Source organism: Mesoplodon mirus (genome assembly GCF_964341445.2).
Source record: "Mesoplodon mirus genome assembly, chromosome: X".
Taxonomy (NCBI): Eukaryota; Metazoa; Chordata; class Mammalia; order Artiodactyla; family Ziphiidae; genus Mesoplodon; species Mesoplodon mirus.
The window spans coordinates 117,247,455-117,257,745 of record NC_138981.1 but is presented as its reverse complement, the minus strand read 5'-3'; positions in this window follow the sequence as shown (position 1 = coordinate 117,257,745).

The window sequence follows — 10,291 nt, the reverse complement described above, 5'->3', positions numbered from 1 at the left end:
AGGAACACACCCAAACTCATTCTACGAGGCCACCAACACCCTGATACCAAAACAAGACAGAGATGTCACAAAAAAAGAAAACCACAGGCCAAAAACACTGATAAACACAGATGCAAAAATCCTCAACACAATACTAGCAAACAGAATCCAACAGCACATTAAAAGGATCATATACCATGTTCAAGTGGGTTTATCCCAGGAATGCAAGAATTCTTCAATATATGCAAATCAATCAATACACCATATTAACAAACTGGAGGATAAAAGCCATACGATAATCTCAGTAGATGCAGAAACAAGCTTTTGACAACATTCAACACCCATTTATGATAAAAACTTTCCAGAGTAAGCATAGAGGGAACTTACCTCAACATAATAAAGGCCATATATGACAAACCCACAGCCAACATTGTTCTCAATGGTGAAAAACTGAAACCACTTCCTCTAAGATCAGGAACAAGACAAGGTTGCCCACTCTCACCACTATTATTCAACATAGTTTTGGAAGTTTTAGCCAGAGAAATCAGAGAAGAAAAAGAAATAAAAGGAATCCAAATTAGAAAAGAAGAAGTATAACAGTAACTGTTTGTAGATGACATGATACTATACATAGAGAATCCTAAAGATGCTACCAAAAAACTACTAGAGGTAATCAATGAATTTGATAAAGTAGCAGGATACAAAATTAATGCACAGAAATCTCTTGCATTCCTATATACTAATGATGAAAAATCTGAAAGAGGAATTAAGGAAACACTCCCATTTCCCACTGCAACAAAAAGAATAAAATATCTAGGAATAAACCTACCTAAGGAGACAAAAGACCTGTATGCAGAAAACTATAAGACACTGATGAAAGAAATTGAAGATGATACAAACAAATGGAGAGATATATCACGTTCTTGGATTGGAAGAATCAACACTGTGAAAATGACTATACTACCCAAAGCAATCTACAGATTCAATGCAATCCCTATCAAACTACCAATGGCATTTTTCACAGAACTAGAACAAAAAATTTCACAATTTGTATGGAATCACAAAAGATCCAAATAGCCAAAGCAATCTTGAGAAAGAAAAACAGAGCTGGAGGAATCAGGCTCCCTGACTTCAGACTATACTACAAAGCTACAGTCATCAAGACAGTATGTTACTGGCACAAAAACAGAAATATAGATCAATGGAACAGGATAGAAAGACCAGAGATAAACCCATGCACATATGGTCACCTTATTTTTTTACTTTTTATTTTTTTTGCGGTACGCGAGCCTCTCACTGTTGTGGCCTCTCCCATTGCGGAGCACAGGCTCCGGACACGCAGGCTCAGTGGCCATGAGTCTCGGGCCTAGGCACTCCACGGCATGTGGGATCTTCCCGGACCGGGGCACGAACCCAGGTGCCTTGCATCGGCAGGCGGACTCTCAACCACTGTGCCACCAGGGAAGCCCGGTCACCTTATCTTTGATAAAGGAGGCAAGAATATACAATGGAGATAAGACAGCCCCTTCAATAAGTGGTGCAGGGATAACTGGACAGGTACATGTAAAAGAATGAAATTAGAACATTCCTTAACACCATACACAAAAATAAACTCAAAATGGATTAAAAACCTAAATGTAAGGCCAGACACTATAAAACTCTTAGAGGAAAACATAGGTAAAACACTCTATGACATAGATCACAGCAAGATCCTTTTTGACCCACCTCCTAGAGAAATGGAAATAAAAACAAAAATAAACAAATGGGACCTAATGAAACTTCAAAGCTTTTGCACAGCAAAGGAAACCATAAACAAGACCAAAAGACAGGGGACTTCCGGGTAAGATGGCGGAAGAGTAAGACGTGGAGATCACCTTCCTCCCCACGGATACACCAGAAATACAGCTACACGTGGAACAACTCCTACAGAACACCTACTGAACGCTGGCAGAAGACCCCAGACCTCCCAAAAGGCAAGAAACTCCCCACATACCTGGGTAGGGCAAAGCGGAGAGATCCGCACACAGAGAATCGGTGCCGAGCGGCACTCACCAGCCCGAGAGGCTTGTCTGCTCGCCCGCCGGGGCACGCAGCGCTGGAAGCTGAGGCTCGGGCTTCGGTCAGAGCGCAGGGAGAGGACTGGGGCTGGTGGCGAGAACTCAGCCTGAAGGGGGCTAATGTGCCACAGCTAGCCGGGAGGGAGTCCGGGAAAACTCTGGAGCTGCCGAAGAGGCAAGAGACTTTTTCTTCCCTCTTGGTTTCCTGGTGCGCGAGGAGAGGGGATTAAGAGCGCTGCTTAAAGGGGCTCTACGGACGGGCGCGAGTCGCGACTGAAAGCGCGGAGCCCAGTGACAGGCGTGGGACGCTGGGGCTGCTGCTGCCGCCGCCAAGAAGCCTGTGTGCGAGCGCAGGTCACTGCCCACACCGCCCTTCCGGGAGCCTGTGCAGCCCGCCACTGCCGGGGTCCTGGGATCCAGGGGCGGCTTCCCGGGGAGAACGCACGGCGCGCCTCGGGCTGGTGCAACGTCACGCCGACCTCTGCCGCTGCAGGCTCGCCCCGCACTCCGTGCCCCTCCCTCCCTCCCGGCCTGAGTGAGCCAGAGTCCCCGAAGAGGCTGCTCCTTTAACCCTGTCCTATCTGAGCGAAGAACAGACGCCCTCCGGCGACCTACACGCAGAGGCGGGGCCAAATCCAAAGCTGAGACCTAGGAGCTGTGAGAACAAAGAAGAGAAAGGGAAACCTCTCCCAGCAGCCTAAGAAGCAGCGGATTAAAGCTCCACAATCAACTTGATGTACCCTGCATCTGTGGAATACATGAATAGACAACACATCATCCCAAATTGAGGAGCCCGGAGTCAGTGCTGTGCCTCTGAGGTCGGAGAGCCAACTTCAGGACACTGGTCCACAAGAGACCTCCCAGCTCCACATAATATCAAACGGCGAAAATCTTCCAGAGATCTCCATCTCAACACCAGCACCCAGCTTCACTCAACGACCAGCAGGCTACAGTGCTGGACACCCTAAGCCAAACAACTAGCAAGACAGGAACACAACACCACCCATTAGCAGAGAGGTGGCCTAAAATCATAAAAAGTCCACAGACACCCCAAAACACACCACCAGACGTGGACCTGCCCACCAGAAAGACAAGATCCAGCCTCATCCACCAGAACACAGGCACTAGTCCCCTCCACCAGGAAGCCTACACAACCCACTAAACCAACCTTAGCCACTGGGGACAGACACCAAAAACAACAGGAACTACGAACCTGCAGCCTGCAAAAAGGAGACCCCAAACACAGTAACATAAGCAAAATGAGAAGACAGAAAAACACACAGCAGGAGAAGGAGCAAGATAAAAACCCACCAGACCTAACAAATGAAGAGGTAATAGGCACTCTACCTGAAAAAGAATTCAGAATAATGATGGTAAAGATGATCCAAGATTCTATTTCCCAGATCCAAAATCTTGGAAATAGAATAGACAAAATGCAAGAAACAGTTAACAAGGACCTAGAAGAACTAAAGATGAATCAAGCATCGATTAAAAACACAATACATGAAATAAAAAATACTCTAGATGGGATCAATAGCAGAATAACTGAGGCAGAAGAACGGATAAGTGAGGTGGAAGATAAAATAGTGGAAATAACTGCTGCAGAGCAAAATAAAGAAAAAAGAATGAAAAGAACAGAGGACAGTCTCAGAGACCTCTGGGACAACATTAAACGCACCAACATTCGAATTATAGGGGTTCCAGAAGAAGAAGAGAAAAAGAAAGGGACTGAGAAAATATTTGAAGAGATTATAGTTGAAAACTTCCCTAATATGGGAAAGGAAATAGTTAATCAAGTCCAGGAGGCACAGAGAGTCCCATACAGAATAAATCCAAGGAGAAATACGCCAAGACACATATTAATCAAACTGTCAAAAATTAAACACAAAGAAATCATATTAAAAGCAGCAAGGCAAAAACAACAAATAACACACAAGGGAATCCCCATCAGGATAACAGCTGATCTCTCAGCAGAAACTCTACAAGCCAGAAGGGAGTGGCAGGACATACTTAAAGTGATGAAGGAGAAAAACCTGCAACCAAGATTACTCTACCCAGCAAGGATCTCATTCAGATTTGATGGAGAAATTAAAACGTTTACAGACAAGCAAAAGCTGAGAGAGTTCAGCACCACCAAACCAGCTTTACAACAAATGCTAAAGGAACTTCTCTAGGCAAGAAACACAACAGAAGTAAAAGACCTACAATAATGAACCCAAAACACTTAAGAAAATGGGAATAGGAACATACATATCGATAATAACCTTAAATGTAAATGGACTAAATGCTCCCACCAAAAGACACAGAGTGGCTGAATGGATACAAAAACAAGACCCATCTATATGCTGTCTACAAGAGACCCACTTCAGACCTAGAGACACATACAGACTGAAAGTAAGGGGATGGAAAAAGATATTCCATGCAAATGGAAACCAAAAGAAAGCTGGAGTAGCAATTCTCATATCAGACAAAATAGACTTTAAAATAAGGACTACTAGAAGAGACAAAGAAGGACACTACATAATGATCAAGGGATCGATCCAAGAAGAAGATATAACAATTGTAAATATTTATGCACCCAACATAGGAGCACCTCAATACATAAGGCAAATACTAACAGCCATAAAAGGAGAAATCGACAGTAACACACTCATAGTAGGGGACTTTAACACCCCACTTTCACCAATGGACAGATCATCCAAAATGAAAATAAATAAGGAAACACAAGCTTTAAATGATACATTAAACAAGATGGACTTAATTGATATTTATAGGACATTCCATCCAAAAACAACAGAATACACATTTTTCTCAAGTGCTCATGGAACATTCTCCAGGATAGATCATATCTTGGGTCACAAATCAAGCCTTGGTAAATTTAAGAAAATTGAAATTGTATCAAGTATCTTTTCCGACCACAATGCTATGAGACTAGATATCAATTACAGGAAAAGAGCTGTAAAAAATACAAACACATGGAGGCTAAACAATACACTACTTAATAACGAAGTGATCACTGAAGAAATCAAAGAGGAAATTAAAAAATACCTAGAAACAAATGACAATGGAGACACGACGACCCAAAACCTATGGGATGCAGCAAAAGCAGTTCTAAGAGGGAAGTTTATAGCAATACAATCCCACCTTAAGAAACAGGAAACATCTCGAATAAACAACCTAACCTTGCACCTAAAGCAATTAGAGAAAGAAGAACAAAAACATCCCAAAGTTAGCAGAAGGAAAGAAATCATAAAAATCAGATCAGAAATAAATGAAAAAGAAATGAAGGAAACGATAGCAAAGATCAATAAAACTAAAAGCTGGTTCTTTGAGAAGATAAACAAAATTGATAAACCATTAGCCAGACTCACCAAGAAAAAAAGGGAGAAGACTCAAATCAATAGAATTAGAAATGAAAAAGGAGAAGTAACAACTGACACTGCAGAAATACAAAAGATCATGAGAGATTACTATAAGCAACTCTATGCCAATAAAATGGACAACCTGGAAGAAATGGACAAATTCTTAGAAATGCACAACCTGCCAAGACTGAATCAGGAAGAAATAGAAAATATGAACAGACCAATCACAAGCACTGAAATTGAAACTGTGATAAAAAATCTTCCAACAAACAAAAGCCCAGGACCAGATGGCTTCACAGGCGAATTCTATCAAGCATTTAGAGAAGAGCTAACACCTATCCTTCTGAAACTCTTCCAAAATATAGCAGAGGGAGGAACACTCCCAAACTCATTCTACGAGGCCACCATCACCTTGATACCAAAACCAGGCAAGGATGTCACAAAGAAAGAAAACTACAGGCCAATATCACTGATGAACATAGATGCAAAAATCCTCAACAAAATACTAGCAAACAGAATCCAACAGCACATTAAAAGGATCATACACCATGATCAAGTGGGGTTTATTCCAGGAATGCAAGGATTCTTCAATATACGCAAATCAATCAACGTGATACACCATATTAACAAATTGAAGGAGAAAAACCATATGATCATCTCAATAGATGCAGAGAAAGCTTTCGACAAAATTCAACACCCATTTATGGTAAAAACCCTGCAGAAAGTAGGCATAGAGGGAACTTTCCTCAACATAATAAAGGCCATATATGACAAACCCACAGCCAGCATCGTCCTCAATGGTGAAAAACTGAAACCATTTCCACTAAGATCAGGAACTAGACAAGGTTGCCCACTTTCACCACTCTTATTCAACCTAGTTTTGGAAGTTTTAGCCACAGCAATCAGAGAAGAAAAGGAAATAAAAGGAATCCAAATTGGAAAAGAAGAAGTAAATCCAAATTGGAAAAGTCACTGTTTGCAGATGACATGATACTATACATAGAGAATCCTAAAGATGCTACCAGAAAACTACTAGAGTTAATCAATGAATTTGGTAAAGTTGCAGGATACAAAATTAATGCACAGAAATCTCTGGCATTCCTATATACTGATGATGAAAAATCTGAAAGTGAAATCAAGGAAACACTCCCATTTACCATTGCAACAAAAAGAATAAAATATCTAGGAATAAACCTACCTAAGGAGACAAAAGACCTGTATGCAGAAAATTATAAGACACTGATGAAAGAAATTAAAGATGATACAAATAGATGGAGAGATGTACCATGTTCTTGGATTGGAAGAATCAACATTGTGAAAATGACTCTACTACCCAAAGCAATCTACAGGTTCAATGCAATCCCTATCAAACTACCACTGGCATTTTTCACAGAACTAGAACAAAAAATTTCACAATTTGTATGGAAACACAAAAGACCCCGAATAGCCAAAGCAATCTTGAGAACGAAAAATGGAGCTGGAGGAATCAGGCTCCCTGACTTCAGACTATACTACAAAGCTACAGTCATCAAGACAGTATGGTACTGGCACAAAAACAGAAAGATAGATCAATGGAACAGGATAGAAAGCCCAGAGTTAAACCCACGGACATATGGTCACCTTATCTTTGATAAAGGAGGCAGGAATGTACAGTGGAGAAAGGACAGTCTCTTCAGTAAGTGGTGCTGGGAAAACTGGATAGGGACATGTAAAAGTATGAGATTAGATCACTCCCTAACACCATACACAAAAATAAGCTCAAAATGGATTAAAGACCTAAATGTAAGGCCAGACACTATCAAACTCTTAGAGGAAAACATAGGCAGAACACTCTATGACATAAATCACAGCAAGATCCCTTTTGACCCACCTCCTAGAGAAATGGAAATAAAGACAAAAATAAACACATGGGACCTAATGAAACTTAAAAGCTTTTGCACAGCAAAGGAAACCATAAACAAGACCAAAAGACAACCCTCAGAATGGGAGAAAATATTTGCAAATGAAGTAACTGACAAAGGATTAATCTCCAAAATTTATAAGCAGCTCATGCAGCTCAATAACAAAAAAACAAACAACCCAATCCAAAAATGGGCAGAAGACCTAAATAGACATTTCTCCACAGAAGATATACAGACTGCCAACAAACACATGAAAGGATGCTCAACATCTTTACTCATTAGAGAAATGCAAATCAAAACTACAATGAGATATCATCTCACACCAGTCAGAATGGCCATCATCAAAAAATCTAGAAACAATAAATGCTGGAGAGGGTGTGGAAAAAAGGGAACACTCTTGCACTGCTGGTGGGAATGTGAATTGGTACAGCCACTATGGAGAACAGTATGGAGGTTCCTTAAAAAACTACAAATAGAACTACCATATGACCCAGCAATCCCACTACTGGGCATATACCCTGAGAAAACCATAATTCAAAAAGAGACATGTACCAAAATGTTCATAGCAGCCCTATTTACAATAGCCCGGAGATGGAAACAACCTAAGTGTCCATCATCGGATGAATGGATAAAGAAGATGTGGCACATATATACAATGGAATATTACTCAGCCATAAAAAAAAATGAAATTGAGCTATTTGTAATGAGGTGGATAGACCTAGAGTCTGTCATACAGAGTGAAGTAAGTCAGAAAGAGAAAGACAAATACTGTATGCTAACACATATATATGGAATTTAAGAAAAAAAATGTCATGAAGAACATAGGGGCAAGACGGGAATAAAGATGCAGACCTACTAGAGAATGGACTTGAGGATATGGGGAGGGGGAAGGGTAAGCTGTGACAAAGTGAAAGAGCGGCATGGACATATATACACTACCAAACGTGAGGTAGATAGCTAGTGGGAAGCAGCCGCATAGCACAGGGAGATCAGCTCGGTGCTTTGTGACCGCCTGGAGGGGTGGGATAGGGAGGGTGGGAGGGAGACGCAAAAGGGAGGGGATATGGAAACATATGTATATGTATAACTGATTAAATTTGTTATAAAGCAAAAAAAAAAAAAAAAAAAGACCAAAAGACAACCCTCAGAATGGGAGAAAATATTTGCAAATGAAGCAACTGACAAAGGATTAATCTCCAAAATTTACAAGCAGCTCATGCAGCTCAATAACAAAAAAACAAACAACCCAATCCAAAAATGGGCAGAAGACCTTAATAGACATTTCTCCAAAGAAGATATACAGACTGCCAAGAAATACATGAAAGAATGCTCATCATCATTAATCATTAGAGAAATGCAAATCAAAACTACAATGAGATATCATCTCACACCGGTCAGAATGGCCATCATCAAAAAATCTAGAAATAATAAATGCTGGAGAGGGTGTGGAGAAAAGGGAACCCTCTTGCACTGCTGGTGGGAATGTCAATTGATACAGCCACTATGGAGAACAGTATAGACGTTCCTCAAATATCTAAAAATACAACTACCATATGACCCAGCAATCCCACTACTGGGCATATGCCCTGAGAAAACCATAATTCAAAAAGAGTCATGTACCAAAATGTTCACTGCATCTCTATTTACAATAGCCAGGACATGGAAACAACCTAAGTGTCCATCATTGGATGAATGGATAAAGAAGATGTGGCACATATATACAATGGAATATTACTTAGCCATAAAAAGAAACAAAATTGAGTTATTTGTAGTGAGGTGGATGGACCTAGAGTCTGTCATACAGAATGAAGTAACTCAGAAAGAGAAAGACAAATACCGTATGCTAACATATATATGGAATTTAAGAAAAAAAATGTCATGAAGAACCTAGGGGTAAGACAGCAATAAATACACAGATCTAGTAGAGGATGGCCTTGAGGATATGGGGATGGGGAAGGGTAAGCTGGGACAAAGTGAGAGAGTGGCATGGACATATATACACTACTAAATGTAAAATAGATAGCTAGTGGGAAATAGCTGCATAGCACAGGGAGATCATCTCGGTGCTTTGTGACCACCTAGAGGGGTGGGATGGGAGGGTGGGAGGGAGGGAGATGCAAGAGGGAAGACATATGGGAACATATGTATATGTATAACTGATTCACTTTGTTACAAAGCAGAAACTAACACACCATTGTAAAGCAATTATACTCCAATAAAGATGTAAAAAAAAAAAAAAGATCATACTACACATTTCCAGATTCAGTGCAATCCGTTTCAAAATACCAATGGCATTTTTCACAGAAGTAGAAAAATTCTAAAATTTGAATGGAAACACAGAAGACCCCAAGTAGGCCAAGCAATCTTAAGAAGAACAGAGCTGGAGGTATCATGTTCCCTGATATCAAGCTATACTACAAAGCTACGGTAATGAAAATAGAACAGTACAGGCACAAAAACAGACACATAGATCAATGGGACAGAATAGCCCAGAAATAAACACACACGTACATAGTTAATCTATGACAAAGGAAGCAAGAAAATACAATGGGGGAAAAACAAGACTTCTTTTATAAATGGTGTTGGCAAAACTGGACAACCAAAAGCTACATGCAAAAGAATCAAACTGAACTACTTTTTCACACATATATAAAAATAAACTTAAAATGGATTAAAGACTTAAATGTAAGACCTGAAGCCATAAAACTCCGAGAGGAAAACATAGACAGTACACTCTTTCACACTGGTCTTAGTAATATCTTTCTAGATATGTCTCCTCAGGCAAGGGAAATAAAGCAAAAATAAGAAAATGGGACTATATTAAACTAAAAAATTTTTCACAGCAAAGCAAACTATCAACAAAATGAAAAGGCAACTTACTGAATGGGAGAAGATATTTGCAAATGATATATCTGATAAGGGGTTACTATCCAAAATATACAAAGAACTCATATAACTAAACTTCAAAAAATAAAATAAAATAAACAACCTG